Source organism: Dama dama, chromosome 25, assembly GCF_033118175.1.
Source record: "Dama dama isolate Ldn47 chromosome 25, ASM3311817v1, whole genome shotgun sequence".
NCBI lineage: Eukaryota > Metazoa > Chordata > Mammalia > Artiodactyla > Cervidae > Dama > Dama dama.
The window spans coordinates 58,786,044-58,808,877 of NC_083705.1; the positions used below are offsets into that span (position 1 = coordinate 58,786,044).

The 22,834-nt window shown below is 37.4% G+C and overlaps 1 protein-coding gene and 1 non-coding gene across 5 annotated transcripts in view; both read left to right on the top strand.

The window, feature by feature from the left end:
* Positions 1–22,834, top strand: part of CDH18 (cadherin 18) — a 1,208,767-nt gene that overhangs the window by 53,007 nt on the left and 1,132,926 nt on the right. The window lies entirely within an intron of this gene.
* Positions 15,624–15,695, top strand: TRNAH-GUG (transfer RNA histidin (anticodon GUG)). Its single transcript has one exon. It is a non-coding gene; the product is annotated as a tRNA-His (tRNA).

Consider the following 22,834-nt stretch of genomic DNA (forward strand, 5'->3'; position numbering starts at 1 on the left):
TTATGAGGGACAGAGTCAAGTCTCCAATCAGGAAATTTTTAAGTAGTTTCCAATTCTTCTTTCTACAACAAACTTCTTCTTTATTGTGTTCATTATTTCCCTCTGAGGGTGTGTGTGTGTGTGTGTGTGTGTGTGTATGTGTGTGTGTGTGTGAATGATGGTGGCAGTGAGTAATGCATATTACATGGATTTTATAAAGCTATTGTACCTAACACAAAACTTTAATTTAGACACCAACATGGTCAAAATATTTGCTAAATTTTTCTTTTTAATGTACTTCTGGCTCTTTCCCAAATACTGAACAGCCCTATCCACCAACTTCCCATTGATTTCAAATATCAGAAAAATTTTCCCATTGTTTTATTATTAAAAAACACATTGTTATAAGGTCTTATGATTCCTGTTTTCAGTCTGCAGAGCTCCTCTGGATTGTTTGCAAGAGATATTATCAATGGAATTTTAGAAGCAGCAAGCTAACATTAATTCTGTATAAGTATATGCAGTAATCTCATGGTTAAGATTATACTAGAAAGGCAATGTAAAAAGTAAAAAGAAAAACTAATTTTTTTTTCTTAGTTTCATGACTATAATTTATTTCAAGTGAGGATATCAGGGAAATTTACTTTCCATAAACTACTGTCAGATAGCTGTGCCTGAGAACTTTGATGATAAGAACTTAGCAATGTAGATACATATCCTCTGAGCTCTCAGACGGGACGACTGCAGTAAAAAGATCAAATATAGCCCAATAGAAGTGAGTCTCAATATGCAGTTTCACACAATATGCAATTTCAAATTAGTTAACCTGTAATATTGTTTTCTTCTTCATTTCTACCAAGAAGCTGATTTGGGATTCATTTATATTCAGTAAACAAAATGAAATCTCTTTCTGTCACTGCTCCTAGCCTCAAAGACTCGAGGAATGCAGCAGAGATTAATGGTCATGATTAACTCCCTACAGGTTGTGGTTTCATGCCCCAGTGATTATTCTGTCATTATTCTGCATGAGATGCAGCTAGAGCCACATATGCTTTCAGCCACAAAGCCAGACAAGACCAAAAGGTCAAGCTACTTAGTAGCTTGATATTCTCTCATTCTGGCATGTATACTCCCAGCAAAAAACCATTGGGATTATATAATTACCGTATTAACATGGATATATTAAGTTATGTGGTAGGGTCTATTGTGAAGTATAATAGATTAAAATTAAGGAAAGAACCATTTCCTTTACAGCATTCAGTTGTCTAGTGTATTCATAGGATGAATACACTAGACAAGTGGCTTTGATCAATTCAATCAGGAGTAGTTTTTTAAAATTATTTTTAATTGAAAAATAATTGCTTTGTAGCATTTTGCTGTTTTCTGTCAACCTCAACATGAATCAGCCATAGGTATACATTTATCCCCTCCCTTTTGAAGCTCCTTCCTATTTCCCTCCCCATCCCACTCCTCTAGGTTGGTACAGAGTCCCTGTTTGAATTTTCTGAGCCATGCACCAAATTTCCATTGACTATCTAATTTACTCAGGAGTAGTTTTGAAACAAGCTCTCACCCCCACACTTCGTCTCATTCTCGATCATTCTATTTTGTGAATTGCAGATTTTGAATTTCTGCCAATTTCTCACATTCCCACTTATTCTATATTTTAGGAAAATGGTAACTTAAGTCTGTAAGTGTCTCTGCACTTCTCTCTGTTGGCAGGTCAAGCCATAACTTTGAGTTTATCATTCAAAAGAGTAGATGCTTTTCCTATTACAAAATAGAATAGCCCTCAAATTAAAGTCTCTAAAATGCAAAGAGAAGATTAATTTCTGTGCTCCATTGGGACATGAAAATTTAAAATAAGCCTGCTCCTAAACTTTTCCAAATTCCCCAAATGGATTTTCACTAAATATATCCTATTTCTCATAGGTATGGAATATGGGGATTAGGGTAGCACACCTTTAAGTTGCTATAGTCAAATGCTGCCACATTTTGATGCCACAGAAGAGTAAATAGTATTTCACAAAACTAGGAACTCTGAGCAAATTTTCTCATATGCTTTTACTGCTCAAAATTTGTTTTTTTTTCTCAGAAGTTTTCCCATACATTGAAAAGAGTATATGGCATTGGTTTCATTTTACCTGTTGGCTCTGGTGCTAGTTTAATTCTGGATGCTTAGTACTCGAATTATAAGGCATTTGATTCTTTATGACTTACAGCTCTAGTATCTTTTACCCCCAAAGAGCTTAACCATCCCTGTTGCATCAGTGAGTTTTCTGTTTCTTTCAGTTCCCCTTTATAGTGTGTTTTATAAAATAATAATTTATAGGAACACATATGTCAAGTATTTTAAAATGTGTCAAAGTACTGTTAATCCATATAGAATAGTATTAGTTTCACTATATGTAACATTTAATAATTTCAAAATTAAGTAACTAATAGATTTCAGTCCCTTCCAAAATTAAAAGAGTCAGTTTTTGAAGGGGTGTTAACATTGTTATAAGAATGAATAACATATTTATAAAAATAGTATCTCAGTTCCATTATTATATACATGTCTGTTAAACTGAATATAAATCAAACATTTTTGGAAGTAAATAATATAAATATTATTTAACTCTCTCTTAGTTTATTCCCAGTTGCCTATTAATAAAGAGAAATGGACACTAAGACTTAGGATGATTGAATGATGCATGGCAATCATTACTTCTGACCCTAAGGGGGAAGTAATGCTCATAGCTTAAGTGAAAAATCACACTGAGAACTTTCAGAATCTGAATACTTGGAGTTGACTTCCTGTATAATTTCTAAGCTATTCAAATTGTTTCTAAATATTATGACCTTTTATAAATATAGTCCAAAGGATCATCCCATAGAGTATGCAGTTCAACCTAGGATACGGTAAATCATGGGAAAAATCTTTTCATACTACTACCTGATCTCAGAATGGAGCTACTACGTGCTGATTAAAAAGATAGAAAGCAAACATTGACTGTATAATGGAACACTTTTCAGTGTTCATATTTGCTTTAAGGGCTTGATTACATATTTATCTATGGATATTATTACAATTTTAGTTAAATATTTACTATTAGCTTCCCAGTAGAATATGTGTGTATGCATAAATACCTACACACACACACCTTTAGAAACACTCCAAAACAAATCATAAAAATACAGCTTAAAAAAGGCATTCATAATGTTAGGTATGTTAAAGAAAACTTTAACATATGATAATGAATTGGGTACTAGACAATTACTAGACTCTTGTGAAATTCTTTCTGCCATAAGGGGGTCCATCTAGTCAAGGCTATGGTTTTTCTAGTGGTCATATATGGATGTGAGAGTTGGACTGTGAAGAAAGCTGAGTGCCGAAGAATTGATGCTTTTGAACTGTGGTGTTGGAGAAGACTCTTGAGAGTCCCATGGACTGCAAGGAGATCCAACCAGTCCATCCTAAAGGAGATAAGTCCTGGGTGTTCATTGGAAGGACTGATGTGGAAGCTGAAACTCCAGTACTTTGGCCACCTCATGAGAAGAGCTGACTCCTTGGAAAAGACCCTGATGCTGGGAGGGATTGGGGGCAGGAAGAGAAGGGGACAACAGACGATGAGATGGCTGGATGGCATCACCGACTCGATGGGCATGAGTTTGGGTAAACTCCGGGAATTGGTGACGGACAGCGAGGCCTGGCATGCTGTGATTCATGGGGTTGCAAAGGGTCGGACACGACTGAGTGACTGAACTGTGAAATTCTTTAGTGATTAAGTGAGGTAAAGAGTATTCTTTCAGTTCTATTTTAAACTTCTGTTGGAGAGAAATATAATTGTTATTAGAACGGGCAGACTGTTTAATTTTATTCCATGTTTAATTACCCACTCTTCTCTGACCAAGAAGAAGAGTAAATTTCAGGGTATGCGTAAATTGACCAGATTTCAAGTATGGTAAATTTCATGCAACTTCTTCCTTTTTCTCCACCATTCATTTGTTTCCAAAATAAGTTTTAATTTATTAGACATTCATTAGAGATTCAGTAGTTGGTTATACCTGTAGCATTCACAGCCATGAGTGAGACAGTGAGTGCCTGGATCTGTGGGGGAAAATGGAGTGTTAAAGCCGTAGGGGTGGTAGTGTGCACAGGTCAAGGGTGCTATATCTGTAGGCTAGTGGGTGAGTCATGAGCTAAACGATCTGAAGGATACTCAGTGTTCTAATGTATTGTGTTAGGTGGTAAGATGAAAATGATACATCACATCATCGTGTTCTCTTCTAAAAATTTGCAGCTATAACATTAAAAACATGTGTGAAGAAATTAGGCACTTTTGAGCAAAATTATGCCCCGACCAGTGATGCTGAAGAAGCTAGGGTTGAACAGTTCTATGAAGACCTACAAGACCTTCTAGAACAAACACCCAAAAAAGCTGTCCTTTTCCTTATAGGGGACTGCAATGCAAAAGTAGGGAGTCAAGAAATACCTGGAGTAACAGGCAGATTTGGCCTTGGAGTACAGAATAAAGCAGGACAAAGGCTAATAGAATTTTACCAAGAGAACACACTGGTCATAGCAAACACACTCTTCCAACAACATAAGAGAAGATTCTACACATGGACATCAACAGATAGTCAATACCGAAATCAGGTTGACTATCTTTGAAGCCAAAGATGGAGAAGGTCTATACAGTCAGCAAAAACAAGACTGAGAGCTTACTGTGGCTCAGATCATTGAACTCCTTATTGCCAAATTCTGACTTAAATTGAAGAAAGTAGGGGAAAACTCTAGACCATTCAGGTATGATCTAAATCAAATCCCTTATGATCATACAGTGGAAGTGACAAATAGATTCAAGGTGTTAGAGCTGATTGACAGAGTGCCTGAAGAACTATGGAGGGAGGTTTGTGACATTGTACAGGAGGCAGGGATGAAGACCATGCCCAAGAAAAAGAAATGCAAAAAGGCAAAATGGCTGTCTGAGGAGGCCTTACAAATAGCTGTTAAAAGAAGAGAAATGAAAAGCAAAGGAGAAAAGGAAAGATATTCCCATCTGAATGCAGAGTTCCCAACAGTAGCAAGGAGAGATAAGAAAGCCTTTCTCAGTCATCAATGCAAAGAAGTAGAGGAAAACAACAGAATGGGAAAGACTAGAGATCTCTTCAAGGAAATTAGAGATACCAAGGGAACATTTCATGCAAAGATGGGCACAATAAATGACATAAATGGTATGGATCTAACAGAAGTAGAAGATATTAAGAAGAGGTGGCATGAATACACAGAAGAACTATACAAAAAAGATCTTCATGACCCAGATAACCAAGATGGTGTGTGTTCACTCACCTAGAGCCAGACATCCTGGAATGTGAAGTTAAGTGGGTCTTCGGAAGCATCACTATGAACAAAGCTAGTGGAGGTGATGGAATTCCAGTTGAGCTATTTCAAATCCTAAAAGATGATGCTGTGAAGGTGCTACACTCAATATGCCAGCAAATTTGGAAAACTCAACAGTGGCCACAGGGCTGAAAAAAGTCAGTTTTCATTTCAATCCCAAAGGAAGGAAATGCCAAAGAATGCTCAAACTACCACACAATTGCACTCATCTCACATGCTAGCAAAGTAATGCTCAAATTTCTCCTAGGAAGACTTCAACAGTATGGGAACCACGAACTTCCAGGTGGTCAAGCTGTATTTAGAAAAGGCAGAGGAACCACAAATCAAATTGCCAACATCTGCTGGATCATCGAAAAAGCAAGAGTTCCAGAAAAATATCTACCTCTGCTTTAATGATTATGCCAAATCCTTTGAATGTGTGGACCACAACAAACTCTGGATAATTCTTCAGGAGATGAAAATATCAGACCACCTGACCTGCCTCTTGAGAAATCTGTATGCAGATCAGGAAGCAACCTTTAGAACTGGACATGGAGCAACAGACTGGTTCCAAATTGGGAAAGGAGAACCCCAAGGCTGTATACTGTCACCCTGCTTATTTAACTTATATGCAGAGTACATCATGAGAAACGCTGGGCTGGATGAAGCACACGCTGGAATCAAGATGGCCAGGAGAAATATCAATAATCTCAGATATTCAGATGACACCACCCTTATGGCAGAAAACGAAGAATCACTAAAGAACCTCTTGATGAAAGTGAAAGAGGAGAGTAAAAAAGTTGGCTTAAAGCTCAACATTCAGAAAACTAAGATCATGGCATCTGTCCCGTCACTTCTTGGCAAATGGATTTGGAAACAATGGAAACAGAGGCTGAATTTATTTTCTTGGGCTCCAAAATCACTGCAGATGGTGACTGCGGCCATTAAATTAAGACTCTTGCTCCTTTGAAGAAAAGTTATGACCAACCTAGACAGCAGAGACATTACATTACCAACAAAGATCTGTCTAGTCAAAACAATGGTTTTTCCAGTAATCATGTGTGAATATGAGTCTTGTACTATAAAGAAAGCTGAGTGGAAAAGAATTGATGCTTTTGAACTGTGGTGTTGGAGAAGACTCTTGAGAGTCCCTTAGACTGCAAGGAGATCTACCCAGTCCATCCTAAAGATTATGAATCCAGAATATTCACAGGAAGGACTGATACAAAAGCTGAAACTCCAGTATTTGGCCACCTGATGAGAAGAACTGACTCATTTGAAAAGAACCTGATGCTGGGAAAGATTTCTGGCAGGAGAAGAAGGGGACGACAGAGGATCAGGTGGTTGGATAACATCACCGACTCAATGGACATGAGTTTCAGTAAACTCCAGGAGTTGGTGATGGACAGGGAGACCTGGTGTGCTGCAGTCCATGGGGTTGCAAAGAGTCGGATGCAACCAAGCAACTGAATTGAACTGAGCAAAATTATAAATAAAAATTGTCAATACTATATCTACTATAAGATTATGTAAGAGAAAGAGAAATCCATGAGGTGGGCTAAATGCTGGTGGACATCAGGTTCTGAGAGAGACCTGTGGCCAAGGACAAGAGGGTGTTAGCAAGCCCACCCTGCCATGTGGAGTGGCGCTGTTGAGAAAACAAGGGTTAACAGGTTTTACCAATTCAGAGGCAGTTACTTGAAGATTTAGCACACCCAAAGCTCCACCTGGCTGTTTTTATGCAGAAGAAAGCTTTTCCATCATTGTGCCCCTCCACACCAATACCTTCTCTAGCCCTGACAGTCAAAAGTACTACATTCATTTGAAGTCAAATGAAAGTGGGCCACTAGAGTTTCCTGAACAGTTAAATTCTAACAACCCAAGTGTCTCTCTTGAAACTTTGGATGTTCTGCCCTGTCAACTTCCTCTCAATAGAAAGTCTTCTCTGAAGCATTGTACACACAATAGTAACTTACCGAGCCCTAGGCTAGCTGAGTTCTACCAAGCTCCTCTTGGAACTCTGTTTATGACCATTTCCTGTCTGCTGATAAGAAGTCCTTTGCAGCACCGGTACTGATTCCCAGGTGCCGATCATGTCTATGCTCTCAGAAACATTAGGAAGGTTTATTCTTGCCAAAACACTTTTCTTGCTGTTTTCTTTTAGCTCTCACCTCATTGTTATTCACTGAATTCTGAACTCTCTGGGGAAATAAGCAATATGTTCATTAACTATTGAGTAAGTGGATAGAAGGATTTTGCTGGCAACAGTGAAATATAAGGGAAAGCAGAGAATTGGCAGTATGGGGTTCTTTCTGAGAATGATTCCACTGCCAACAGTTTTAGCTATTTTTGTAGTGATATAAAAGAAAATTAGTAATTTGCCAAATATTTTGGACTTAAAAATATAATTTAAACTCTTGTTTTTTTTTTCCTCGTGGTTAGATTTATTTTTCCTTTTTTGTTCTCATTGAAATGGATATTTAAGAAAAGTTGGTAAATCCAGGAACAGTGTAACATTCTAAAAGCTGTTTAAACTTTATTGTGTCTTTTAATGAAAAGGAAGTCACATATATTATAAGAAACAGATGGCCATTCAAAGGAATTCACATTTATATTATTTTATTGAATTATAAAATTATTGGAAAAAATAATTTTAGATAGAATTTATGGTATCTGCAAAAAAAAAAAATCAATTGATTCTTTAAACAAAGCAACAGGATTTATGAAGGGGCCTCAGCTATATGTGGATACATCAGACTTATCCAGATTTTTCAGATTTTAGATGCTAATTTCCTTGCCTATTTGCTTAACTCTAATTCTCTTCCACTAAAGTAGTAGTTTATGACCTTGGGTATATATTAGTATCATGTGGGAAGTTCTTATTTGTTTATTCACATTGTTTATTTGGATTAGATTAGGTATAAGTAATTCTTTAAGGTTTGCAGGTGGTTCCAAGATACAAGCAGGGTTGAGAAACATTGGTAGGAGTGAGGAAGTCTCTCTTTGTGAATGGTACAGATACAGACAAAAATCGCTTCTATATATAAATTAGTGATTATATTTATTCCTCTTATATTGCATAATACCTTTTATAATCCCTCCATGGTTCAGTGTTTAGAAAAGCACAAATTAGTGCTAATTTATGTGTCCTTCTTCAAGGTTATGATATCTGTCAATCCAGAAACCATCTACAAAATTACCTGTACCCATTTTGATACAGGATGAGTTTGTTTTCTTTGAGCTATACCCTTTTAACCTATGAAAGGATAATGATTCTTTTGAAATAACATGCATTACAAAAATCATCTTATTAAGGAAAATGTTTCACTATAAGAGAAACCTGAGTGCTAGGAATTAGGTAGTAGGTAACATCAAGCTCACTATATATATATATATATTTTTTTTTTTTTTTCCTTGAAAGTGCTTCAGTTACAAAGAACTTTCCAAATGACATGGTTTAAAACCTAAATCCACTGAAATGTTGTGAAGTAATTAGCCTCCAACTAATAAAAAAAATTAAAAAAAAAAAAAAAACCTAAACGTCAATGTGCAAATCCATTTTTTGAGCAAATATTTCCTTTATTCAAAACTGTGAGGTGCTTTTATTTTTCTCACTAATATTGCAGATCTTTAACATACTCAGCATTAACATTCTCATCACTTATTTTTATGAAAATAGCAGAATGGCATTCAAACTGGAAGCTATTTTTGCCTAAGCATCTTTTCCCCTCTAAACCCAAACTGCTTCCCAATTCTTTAGATTTTGTAATCAATTAAAAAAAGTCAGACTAATAGAAATTACATTCCCCAGTTAGTCCACTGGGTTTTTAGATTTAAAATGTAGTATAAAATTGCTGTGGGAAAGAAATTCTTTAATCAGCATATCTTAAAGAATATATATTTCTGCTCATAAATATTAACTGTTCTAAAAATTTGTCCTGTGTGGTAAAAAATTAAAACTAGAAGAGTAGACAAAATATATGAAATTATCTTAAACATCACACAATAAGCACCACAGAACTGTGATCCCTAAGAAAAGGGAAATAATGAGGTGAGGTGTTTTCCAGAATACAGCATAAGGAGTTGAAAGCAAAATACACCCCAATCATCTTACTGAGCTGAGGAGACAGAGGCTGGAACTTGGAGAGGTAAGCATGGCTAAAAATGATGGAGCAGCCTTCTGGAGGAAGACATTACACAGATACCTCCAAAAATATACAGATTGTTCTGAGAGGAAATGACTGAAGATTAAAGAAAGAATCATTAGAAATAAGTAGACAAAATATTCCCCAGAGCTGGGAATAGTTTATAATCCCTATAGTTCAGAAGAGAGATCTTGGTTACATGGGGCATTGGGAAGACGCCTCAGTAGGACTTTGTGTGGTAGGCAGACTCTCTCCCTCCTGGAGAAATGTGATCTTCACACCCTAATCCTTTGTGTTGGTTGTGTTATATGGCAGAGGGATATTACAAGTGAAATCTAGATTATTGACCTTAAAATAGAGGAAGCTTCTCCTATGACTCAGCAAGGAAAAAATCTGACTGCAATGCAGGAGACAGGTTCAGTCTCTGGGTTGGGAAGAATCTCTGGAGGAGGAAATGGCAACACATTACGGTATTCTTGCCTGAAAAATCCCATGGACAGTGTCACAGTCAGACACAACTGAGCCACTGAACAGACAGAGATACATATAATAGATTCATTGAGAGGACTTTTAATGGACATTTAATTATTATATAGTGAAATATACAAACAATTAGTTAATTAAGAAAATGACATTAATCCAACCTTAAAATAGGTTATCCTGGATTATCTAGTTGCACCAGATGTAATCTCCTTGTTCATAAAAAATGGAAGCAGAGGGCAGAACAGTCAGTCAAAGAAATGTGGCAGGAGAGGGAAAAAGCAGGAGAGATAGGAAGCATGTGTTGTTTTGACTTGTCCTTGTTGGCTTTGAGGATGAAATCAGGGGTTCATCCAAGAGTCTGGGAATGAAGGTGGTTTCCAAAAGCTGAAAACTATTCTCAGGTGGCAGGAAGCAAGTGAATCATAACCTTAGTCCTACAACCTTAGGGAACTGAATTCTGCCAATGAAATGAATGAACAAGAAACAGTTTCTCTCTGGTATATTTCTGTTGACATTTAATATCTCCAAGTGGCTGTTATTTGAAGATTATTGTCTTGATCCATGACTTTTGACAGTATATTTTAAGCACTTTTGCCCCCAACTGAAAAGCATACAGTGTGAAAATGCTGTAATTATCAGGAAGTTGTGTCCAAGGTAAGCCACAATCATAACAAAGCACAAATCTTAAAACTAAAAGTCACACACAAAAAATTAGTATATATCTACAGTAAACTGATGCAAAGAACTCAGAAGTTAGCCATCAATACTCTGCTAAATAATTTACAGGTCAGATTTTACTATTACAGTTTTAGAAGTCAAAGAGAAGGCAGTACAATGTGCAACGATTAAAAGCTTGTAGGATATGTAAAAAGGTTAAAAAAAATCTAGGTTACTTAGCTTTATAAAAAAAGAGCAATGGTTAATTTTAATAAAACTCTTAAAGATTAGGCCTCATTTCTTTCTCTTCTTTCTCATTCATCTCTTCCTTTCTTTCTTTCTTCCCTTCTTTTTTTTCTATTTAAAAAATGTGAAAATTTATTCTATATGGTGGATGAAGAAACTTCTTCCAGTAATGGTGCTGAAGGTGGGTGGATGAGGTACAAAGAGTATAAAATTCAATTAAGGACAGATATGTTCAGAACAAAGTCACCATGAGTGAAAAATTTGGTTTTCAGTTATGAAGATAATCGGATATTTTTTTTAAAGAGACAAAGGGAAAAAATCCTTTTTTTCTACTCAGAAATGGTTTAAGTGTTGCCTATATTAAAACTGATAAGTTCAGTTCTATGTTGTCTGTTTTGCACCTCTACTTTGGTGTATAGATAAACATATTCATTTCATTTTAAAAATATTTATTATTTGATTATTATTATTTGTGATTCATTTATAGTCAGACAGAGAAGCCTATACATCTATTTAGACTTTGTTTCGATGTAGCATGTTTTTAAGTTCCTCCTACCCATTTGATTTATAAGTCTGAAATCAGGAAATTTTATGCTAAGTATTTATTTAAATAACATTAAGGTTCAGCATATTTAAAGCCTTAAATAAGTCAAAACCCCTTATTTCTTTTTGCATGCCTACTGCTTGCCCTGTATAAGCAGCCTGGTTTTCAGATATAGTGAGATATTTTTTTTTTTCCTCCTTTGAGGAGTATATTCATTTGCTAGTGCTTCCGTTATCCACAAACTGGGGTGCTAAAACAACAGAAATGTGTTGTCTCACAGTTCTGGAGGATAGAAGTTCAAGATCAAAAGTTGGCAGAGGTGGTCCTTTCTGAGGCTGTGAGGAAATCTGTCCCATACCTCTCACATCACTTTCAGTGATTTGCTGGCAGTGTTCAGAGTCTCTGGCATGTAGAAACATTGTAATGATCCTTGCCTTCTTCTTCACGTGGATTTCCCCATGTTTGCAAGTCTACTTCCAAATTTTCACTTTTTAGGAATACACTAGTCATGTTGGATTAGGACCCAACCTAATTACCTCATTTTAACTTGATTATCTCTGTAAGTTGTTCATTATTCAGTCATGAAGTTGTGTCTAACTCTTTGTGACCCAATGGACTGCAGCACCCCAGACTCACCTTCCCTCCACTATTTCCCAGAGTTTGCTCAAATTCATGTCCATTGAGTTGGTGATACTATGTAACCATCTCATCCTCTGCCCCCTCACATTTCCTGTTGACGTCAATCTTTCCCAGTGTCAGAGTCTTTTCCAGTGAGTCAGCTCCAGGAGACAGTGGAGGACAGAGGAGCCTGGCATGCTTCAGCTTAGTGACTGCACAACAAGAGGTCTGGCTCTGATGACCATCCGGCCTATCAGCTTATGGCTCATTTAGCAGCCTTTCTGAAAAAGCCATGTCACTCCTTCTCTGATGACACAGTTAAAGACCTGAAACCACAGAGTACTGGTCTGGTTATACTCCATCATTAGTTTTGTTGCTCCTCATATTGTTACCTTTAAATTCCCAACAGGAAATTGGTTTCAGAACCATATCAACCCTCAGAGCACCTTTCATCATCTGAGGGACATGGCTGCCTTCTCCCAAGGCAAGGGCTTAGAGGAGAATCACTGAGCTCTGAAGACTTTACTGTCTTCTCTTCCTCTTTGTCTCTCATTCTCATCACTTCCAGAACTTCCTCGTCACTTAAAACAGTAGGGCGTTGCTGACTAACAAGAGCTCTGCGTTTCTCATGCATAAACATGCAGACTTGAGACCTCTAGGCTTGGCTCTTGATAGCCCAACAAGTGACAAAGGAACTTGGAAAAATCCTTTCTTCTCAATGGAACTTGTTTCTCACAGCTGGTATCTTGCTGTCAAATCTTACTTTCATGTCAAAGTTGAATTTTACCAGCTTTTAAGTTTCCTTATTTTAAACAATATAAAACTTTTATTGAAGTATAGTTGATGTATAATATTATATGCTACAAGTGTACAATATAATGATTCACAGTATTTAAAGTTATACTCAATTTATGGGGCTTCTCTGGTAGCTCAGCTGGCAAAGAATCTGCCTGCAATAGAGGAGACCCCAGTTCGACTCCTGGGTCAGGAAGTTCTCCTGGAGAAGGGATAGGCTACCCACACCAGTATTCTTGGGCTTTGCTGCTGGCTAAGATGGTAAAGAACCTGCCTGCAATCAGGAGGTATAAGAGACACTTGTTCAATCCCTGGGTCAGGAATATCCTCTGGGGGATGGCAACCACTCCAGTCTTCTTGCCTGGAGAATTCCCATGGACAGAGGAGGCTGATGGGCTACAGTCCATGGAGTCATAGAGTTGGACATGACTGAGTGACCAAGCACAGCACAGCATACTCCATTTTTAGTTATAAAATATTGAGATTTCCATGGACAGAGGAAGCTGGCAGGCTACAGTCCATGGGGTAGCAAAGAGTCAGACATGACTGAGCCATTAGCACAAAGAGACACTGTCTATATTCCTGTATTATGCAATATATCCTTACAGCTTATGCAACCTAATAGTTCGTACCTCTTAATCCTCTACCAATATACTGCCCCCTCCCCCTTTCCTCTCCCCACTAATTTGTTCTCTATATCTGTGAATCTTCTTTTTTGTTATGCTCACTAGTCTGTTATATTTTTTAGATTCCACATATAAATGATCTCATACAGTATTTGTCTTTGTCTGATTTATTTCATTTAGCATAATGCCTTACGAGCCCATCCTTGTTGCTGCAAGTGGCAAAATTTCATTATTTTTATGGCTGACTAGCATTCCATTGTATAAATATACAGTAAGTCCCCTACTTATGAATAAGTTTCATTATGAAAGCATTTCCATTAAGTCCAATTTGTTCATTAAGTCCAATAAACTTAGCCTAAGTACCCAAAAAACCCAATTGGCCGTATAGTACTGTACTATGGTAAGTTTGTAATCCTCTTCACACAAATAATATGTACATAAAAAGGGAACAAAAAATAAAACGTTTTGATATTATACTACAGTACCTTTAAAGGTGCAGTACTGCATTACCACAGCTGACATGCAGGGGCTACATACACATTTGCACCTTTGAAAATGTGTAATTTAAAGGGTTTTATGTAGGGGATTTACTATACATCATATCTTCTTTATCCATTCCTCTCTTGATGGACACTTATGTTGTTTCCATATCTTGGCAATAGTAAACAATGCTGCTATCAACATCGGGGTGCATGTTTCTTTTCAAATTATTATTTTTGTTTTGGGGGGATGGGTCAAATTATATGACTAATAAGTGGTTAATATGCCAACATTTATAAATAACCCATACAATTCAACATTGATAAAATCAAGTAACTGTTAAAAAATGGGAAGAAGAACTGAATAGTCATTTTGTCAAAGAGGAAATGTGGATGGCCATTAGGCACATGGAACGATATTCAACATCCTTAATCATCAGAGAAATGCAAATCAAAACTACAATGAAATATCACCTCACACCAGTCAGAATGGCTGTCATCTTAAAGAACACGGATAATGAATGTTGGTGAGGATATGGAGAAAAGGGAAACCTCGTACACTGTCGTGTCAGTCAGAATATAAATTGGTGCAGCCACTGTTATAAACAGTAAGAAAGTTTCTCAAGAAACTAAAAATGAATTTTACCAGATCATTATTCTTAGGAGTGCTTCTCTAAAATGCCAAAGTCACCACTCATCTCTCTAGCAATCTAAATCAAAGAGGGATAGTTCTGTGCTGTAGAAGAATAAAAAGAAAAGCAAATTCATTTGTATTTTTCCACACATTCACAGATAATACTATATATACAAAGTTAAAACTTAGCAAAATATGAGACATCCAAAAATATAATCTTATAAAATTCTGGCTCACTGGAGAGATTAATAAAAGCCGTATCTTTAAACTCACTCTAACCAGTTACAAAAAACACAAATATCAAATCATAAAATTTATATTATGTTCAGCTGATCATATGTCGAACTAAAGTGTCAAATAACCACTAGGCAATCACTTTCTCCTACTTCCACAAGAACGTTAGCACTGTGTCAGCATTCTTTTGAGAAATGGAGTTTTACAGAGGAAGAAATCAAAGGCCAGTTCTAGGGTAATCAGTGCACACACACACACACACACACACACACACACACACAAAACCAAACCCACAATGCATGTTATTTAGCTGAAATTAGGTACAGGCAGGGGCTTATGGATATTTACTGTTTATTAGCACAATGGTCCTTCTTTTCTTTATAAAATCAGTTTTGAGATTCCAAGGTTTACTGATGAAACTTTCAGTCTTCATCTGCAGAAATCATTTATGCATGCATTCATTAGCACCTGTGCTCAATTGCTAGATAACAGTTTACTTTTGAAAAGTTTGAAAAATTATTTAATATTCAGGTAATGTGAAAAGATGACAAAGTAGGGAAACATGATAAAAAGAACAATGACTAAAGCTTTAGGCCATTCCAGGCTTGGTCACTTAACTGTCTCTTGGAATGTGATATTTAAGTTAGAGTCTTCTCTGCATTTCTTCCTCTGTTCAATGGACATATGTGTATTTACCCTGAGGGACTTTGTTAATATTAACTGTAAACCATGTAAAATTTCCAGCACACATTCCCTCAGCTTTTAACACATGAGAGCACATATTGCTTATTAATGAACTTTCTAGAAAACAGAAGGCTTCCCTGGTGGCTCAGAGGGTAAAGCATCTGCCTGTGATGCAGGAGACCCAGGTTCAATCCCTGGGTTGGGAAGATCCCCTGGAGAAGGAAATGGCAACCCACTCCAGTATTCTTGATTGGAGAATCCCATGGACAAAGGAGCCTGGTGTGCTACAGTCCATGGGGTGGCAAAGAGTCGGACACGACTGAGCGACTACACTTTCTTTCTTTACATACTTAGAAAACAAATACATAAAACTGATATGTAAATGTTTGAAAGCATAAGGATATTCAGATGCCTAGCTGTGAAAATTGATAGCCATTGAAGTAATTTTAAATAGTTATTTCAAGTGTGATTTTTTAAATCCAGGTGAAAGTATAATCTTTATTTGAGAAATGCTAATTGAATTTTTTTAAATATAGAAAAATGTTTTTTAGTAAAGAAAGGACTACTACTCAACATTTCAAAGTACAATTTAAACTTGAGGATGTAGCCCAAGTTCTTCAGAGTCACTGCTCCCCATCTCCCTGTTATTCAATCCCTCTTTTAATCTCCCTAGCCAATTTATTAGCTTCTTCATGAATCAAATGCCTTTTAACTTTCTATTTGTTTTACATATCTTATCCAGCCTTGTATTTTGCTTTTAATTTAAAAACTAGTTCAGTGAAGTGGCTTATTTTGATCTGTCTTAAAAGAAAAGCATTCTTCAGTTCACTACTTACCCTATAAAAAAGTAAAGAAAAAAAACCAAAATATTGGATTTAATGTCTGTCATTTGCATAAACTGAAGCTTCTACTGAACATTGTTTTTATCTTAAAAACTTGGAGAAATTAGTACTGAATTTGTTGAGATTACTATTGGTGCCCTTCTTGCTTCTGTAGTTCCCATGGTCACACTTTTTGGTTAGTACACCAGGATTCTAAAAAAGGATGGGATTCCACGAAGAGTGGTTTGCAGAACTCCCCCCGCCTTGTTCATTACTCTGAAATATCTTGGATGGTATAAAGCTGTATATTCTATGGTATGTGAATTTATGATGCCTTTGTTGAGACTGATGAAGCTAATGTAAATGTTATAAAATTAATAGCAACTTTTAAATATTCTTGCAAGGAAATTTTAAAGATATAATAAGACAAGTAAAAAAAAAGTAAAAATGGAATTTTCTCCTTATTTTAAAACCCTTTTCATCAGCTACATTATAATACTTAAAAAAATCTCACAAGGACCAGTCCCATATGTATATACACACACCTATACATACACCTCCAGTAGCATATTGGGCATGTGCTGACCTAGGGAGTTTGCCTTTCAGTGTCATATATTTTTGTCTTTTCATACTATTCATGAAGTTCTCAAGGTGAGAATGCTGAAGCAGTTTGCCATTCCCTTCTCTAGTGGACCACATTTTGTCAGAACTCTTCAGCATGACCCTTCCAGTTTGGGTGGCCCTACACGGCGTGGCTCATAGTTTCATTGAGTTAGATAAGGCTGTGGTCCATGTGATCAGTTTGGTTAGTTTTCTGTAATTGTGCTTTTCATTCTTTCTGCTCTCTGAGGGATAAGGACAAGAGGCTTGTGGAAGCTTCCTAATGGGAGGGATTGGCTATAAGGATAACTGGGTCTTGCTCTGATGGGCAAGGCCTTACTCACTAAATCTTTAATCCAGTTTTCTGCTGATGGGTGGAATTGTATTCCCTCCCTGTAGATTGGCCTTATGCCAGCACACAAGGGCTCCCAGGACTGTTGTTGTTGGTGCACCTGTGTTGGTCCTTTATTGGACCGGCACCTGGTGGTCTGGAGTCGATGAGAGAGTGAAAGAAGTAAAGAGGCTAATATTCCCTGGGTTACGCAGCTGGCCTCCATGCTCCAGGGAATCAGCCAGAAAGACAGAGAGAGAGAGAGAGAGAGAGAGAGAGAGAGAGAGAGAGACACGGGGACCAAAGCTCTGATGGAACAAAGGTGTTTTAATCAACATGGTGGTGTGGGCATATATACTGTCTTACAAAGTAGTTATTCTCAGCAAAGATAAAGATTAAAATTCCAGACTTACAAAACATAAAATGATCCCTATCAAAGAGAGATTTGCAAACAATCACCTTTTACTGTATGGTTCATAAAAAGGAAGAGGGTACTTATCAAAGTAATGAGAAATGCCTGGATTCCTCAGCCCCAGGAAAGGCGTGCCTCTCCTCTTAATTCCTGAATATCCAGGAATTAATAAGGGCCAGAGGGTTCCTGACAGATCCAAAACAGCACACAAGAAGCCTCTTGTTAAATGCTTCCTGACACACCTGACCCTGCAGCAGGCCTCTGTTGACCCACACCTCTCAGAAGACTCTCAGACAAAGGCAAATTTGGCTCAGTCTCTTGTGGGGTCACTGCTTCTTTCTCCGGGGTCCTGGTGTGCCCAAGGTTTTGTTGTGTCCTCCAAGAGTCTGAGTCTGTTTCCCTAGGCCTGTGGAGGTTCTGTAATTAAATACCACTGGCCTTCCTTCTAAGAAATCTGTATGCAAGTCAAGAAGCAACAGTTAGAACCAGACATTGAACAATGGACTGGTTGCAATTTGGGAAAGGGGTATGCTGAGGCAGTATAATGTCAACCTGCTTATTATTATATGCAGTGTACATCATATAACATGCTGGGCTGGATGAATCACAAACTGGAATCAAGATTGCCTGGATAAATATCAATAACCTCAGATATGCAGATGACACCACCCTTTTGGCAGAAAGTGAAGAGGAACGAAAGAGCCTGTTGATGAAAGTAAAAGAGGAGAGTGAAAAAGCTGGCTTAAAACTCAGCATTCAAAAAACTAAGATCATGGTATCTGTTCCCATCATTTCATGGCAAATAGATGGGGAAATCATGGAAACTGTGAGAGACCTAATTCTCTTGGGCTCTAAAATCACTGTAAATGGTGACTGCTCCTTGGAAGAAAAGCAATGACAAATCTAGACAGTGCATTACGAATATTACTTTGCCGACAAAGGTCCATATAGTCAAAGCTATAGTGTTTTCAATAGTTATGTGTGGATGTGAGAGTGGTATCATAAAGAAAGCTGAGCACTGAAGAATTGATGCTTTTGAACTGTGGTGTTGGAGAAGTCTCTTGACAGTCTTTTGGACTGTAAAGAGATCAAACCAGTCAATCCTAAAAGAAATCAATCCAGAATATTCATTGGAGGGACTGAAGCTGAAGCTCAAATACTTTGGCCATCTGAGGCAAAGAGCTGACTTATTAGAAAAGATAATGATGCTGGGAAAGGTTGAAGGCAGGAAGAGAAGGGAAAAACAGAGGATTAGATGGTTGAATGGCATCAGCAACTCAATGGACATGAGTTTGAGTAAACTCCAGGAGATGGTGAAGGACAGGGAAGCCTCTTGTCACAAAGAGTTGGATATGACCGAGTGACAGAACCATGACAAAATATGAACACATGTATATTATATGTGTATGTCCATATTGGATTTCCCAGGTGATGCTAGTGGTAAAGAACTTGCCTTCAATGCAGGAGACATAGAGACATGGGTTTGATCCCTGGTTCAGGAAGATCCCCTGGAGGAGTGCATGGCAACCCACTCCAGTATTCTTGCCTGGAGAATCCCATGGACAGAAGAACCTGGTGGGCTACAGCCCATTGGTTCGTAAAGAATCAGACATGATTGAAACAACTTAGTATGCATAAACATGTATGTGCATACTATGTATATACACACATGTTTATATATATATATATTTGATGTATACATATATAAATTTAATACATATTACATTTATATACATATATAAATTTTAAGATGGAAATGTGTCAGTATATTCATTATTAACAATTATCCACAAGTATATACTATCTCTTGAGATTTTAATTATGATAATATGCCTATTTTCTTGATGAAGAGTAATTGTAAATTCATTGGAAATAAATATATCAATAAATATGGTGTCTAAAATTAGAGACAACTAACCTCTGTGATTTCCATATCAATGAGTAAGCAGTCATTGATTTGAATTTTAAGATATTTTAAAAGTATATTTATTTACTAGTACAATTAGTAAAAAAAAAGTTCAACTTATGAATATATATGTAAATCTGAGAGAACTGACTATAATCTATTTGTTTCAGAGAATTAAATTTGGAATGAGGTATATCACATTCTTAACCAGAGTATTTTTTCTGAATTCCAAAGAATCACATTGGTAAAGCATCACTATCATAATGTAGTGAGAAGTGGTGCTTTAGTGACATTTTAAAGAGTTTCCTATGTGAGCCTGAGTTAAAGAGATGGGGATACCAGATCATCTTACCTGTCTCCTGAGAAAACTGTATACGGGTCAAGAAGGAACAGTTAGAACCCTGTGTGGAGTAACCGATTGGTTAAGAATTGAGAAAGGAGTATGACAGGACTGTCTGCTGTCATCCTGTTTATATAACCTATATGCTGAGCACATTGTGAGATATTCTGGACCAGATAAGTTAAAAGCTGGAATCAAGATAGGCAGGAGAAAAGTCAGCAACCTCAGATACGTGGATGACACCACTCTAATGGCAGAAAGCGAAGAGAAACTAAAGAGCCTCTTGATGAGGGTGAAGGAAGAGAGTGAAAGGGTGAACTTAAAACTAAATGTTAAAAAAAAAAAAAAAAAAAAAAACTAAGATCATGGCATCTGGCCCCATTACTTCATGGCAAATAGAATGGGAAAAGGTGGAAGTAGTGACAGATTTTCTCTTCTTGGGCTCAAAATCACTACAGACGCTGACAGCAGTCATGAAATCAGAAGACAATTGCTTCTTGGCAGGAAAGCTGTGACAAATGTAGATGGTATGTTGAAAAGCAAAGACATTACTCTGCCGACAAAGGTTCATATAGTCAAGGCTATGGTCTTCACAGTGGTCATGTAAGATGTGAGAGATGGACTGTAAAGTAGGTAGAACTCCAAAGAATTGATGCCTTGGAACTATGGTGCAGGAGAAGACTCCTACGAGTCCCTTGGACAGCATGAGTATGAAACCAGTCAATCTTAAGGGAAATCAACCCTGAATACTCATTGAAAGGACTAATGCTGAAGCTGAAGCTCCAATACTTTAGCCACCTGATGCAAACAGCCAAATCACTGGAAAAGTCCCAAATGCTGGGAAAGATTGAGGGCAGGAGAACAGGGCATCAGAGGATGAGATGGCTGGATAGTATCATCGATGCAATGAACATGAACTTGGGCAAACTTCAGGAGATGGTGAGGCACAGGGAGGCCTGGCGTGCTGCAGTCCATGGAGTCACAAAAAGTTGAAAACGACTGTGCAACTGATCAACATTGTTTATGATCAGATTTTCTCAATTCACTGTACAGATAAGTACATCTTTTCATATAGGTAGAGTGTAGCAATAATTTATAAAATTTTAATACATAGTTGAGTTCTTAAGTAAAATAATAAAAATTTACCCCAACTTAGCATGTTTGTACAAACGTATATTATTTCTCGTTATCATTCCCTCCCTCCTTTTTTCCCTCCCTCCCTCTGTGTCTCTCATGAACATGCAAACAGATTTTTTTTTTTTAAATATAGAAATATCAAGTATCTAAGAGCTATGTATTTGCCTGTATCTCCTCATGGCGGATGCTCCTGACCTTAGGCGTGGAATATCTACTCTCAGCCGCTCGCCGCTCCAGTGCCAAGCAGACTAAAACATGATGCTAAGAAAGTGCTGCACTCAATATGACAGCAAGTTTGGAAAACTCAGCAGTGGCCACAGGACTGGAAAAGGTCAGTTTTCATTCCAATCCTAAAGAAAGGTAATGCCAAAGAGTGCTCAAACTACTGCACAATTGCACTGATCTCACACACTAGCAAAGTAGTGCACAAGATTCTCCAAGCCAGACTTCAACAATACATGAACCACGAACTTCCAGATGTTCAAGCTGGTTTTAGAAAAGGCAGAGGAACCAGAGGTCAAGTTAGCAACATCTGCTGGATCATCAAAAAAGCAAGACAGTTGCAGAAAAACATCTATTTCTGCTTTATTGGTTATGCCAGTCTTTGAATGTGCAGGTCACAATAAACTGTGGAAAATTCTGAAAGAGATGGGAATACCAGACCACCTGACCAGCCTCTTGAGAAATCTGTATGAAGGTCAGGAAGCAACAGTTAGAACTGGACATGAACCAACAGACTGGTTCCAAATAGGAAAAGGAGTACATCAAGGCTGTATATTATCACCCTGCTTATTTAACTTATATGCAGAATACACCATGAGAAACACTGGGCTGGAGGAAGCACAATCTGGAATCAAGATTTCCAGGAGAAATATCAATAACCTCAGATATGTAGATGACACCACCCTTATGGTAGAATTGAAGAATCACTAAGGAGCCTCTTGATGAAAGTGAAAGAGGAGAGTGAAAAAGTTGGCTTAAAGCTCTATATTCAGAAAACTAAGATCATGGCATCTGGTCCCATCACTTCATGGAAAATAGATGGGGAAACAGTGGCAGACATTTTTTGGGGGGGCTCCAAAATCACTGCAGGTGTTGACTGCAGTCATGAAGTTAAAAGACACTTACTCCTTGGAAGGAAATTTATGACCAACCTAGACAGCATATTAAAAAGCGGAGACATTACTTTGCCCACAAACGTCTGTCTAGTCAAGGTTATGGTTTTTCCAATAGTCGTGTCTGGATGTGAGATTTGAACTATAAAGAAAGCTGAACACTGAAGAATTGATGCTTTTGAACTGTGTTGTTGGAGAAGACTCTTGAGAGTCCCTTGGACTGCAGGGAGATCCAACCTAAAGTAGTACTTTAGGAGGTCCATCCTAAAGTAGATCAGTCCTGAGTGTTCATTGGAAGGACTGATGTTGAAGCTGAAACTTCAATGCTTTGGCCACCTGATGCGACGAACTGACTCATTTGAAAAGACCCTGATATTGGGGAAGATTGAGCATGGGAAGAGAAGGGGATGATAAAGGATGAGATGGTAGGATGACATCACTGACTCAATGGGCATGAGTTTGAGTAAATTCCCAGAGTTGGTGATGGACAGGGAGGCCTGGCCTGCTGCAGTCCACAGGGTCGTGAAGAGTTGTACACAACTGAGGGAACTAACCGAACTGAACTGAAATGACTGTATTTCCATTATAATATTCTGTATTATGAAAAAATATTTTCAATAAATTAATTATCCTGTTGTGTTTACATTGACTAATAAACTGTGGTTCCATTGATCACTAATAAT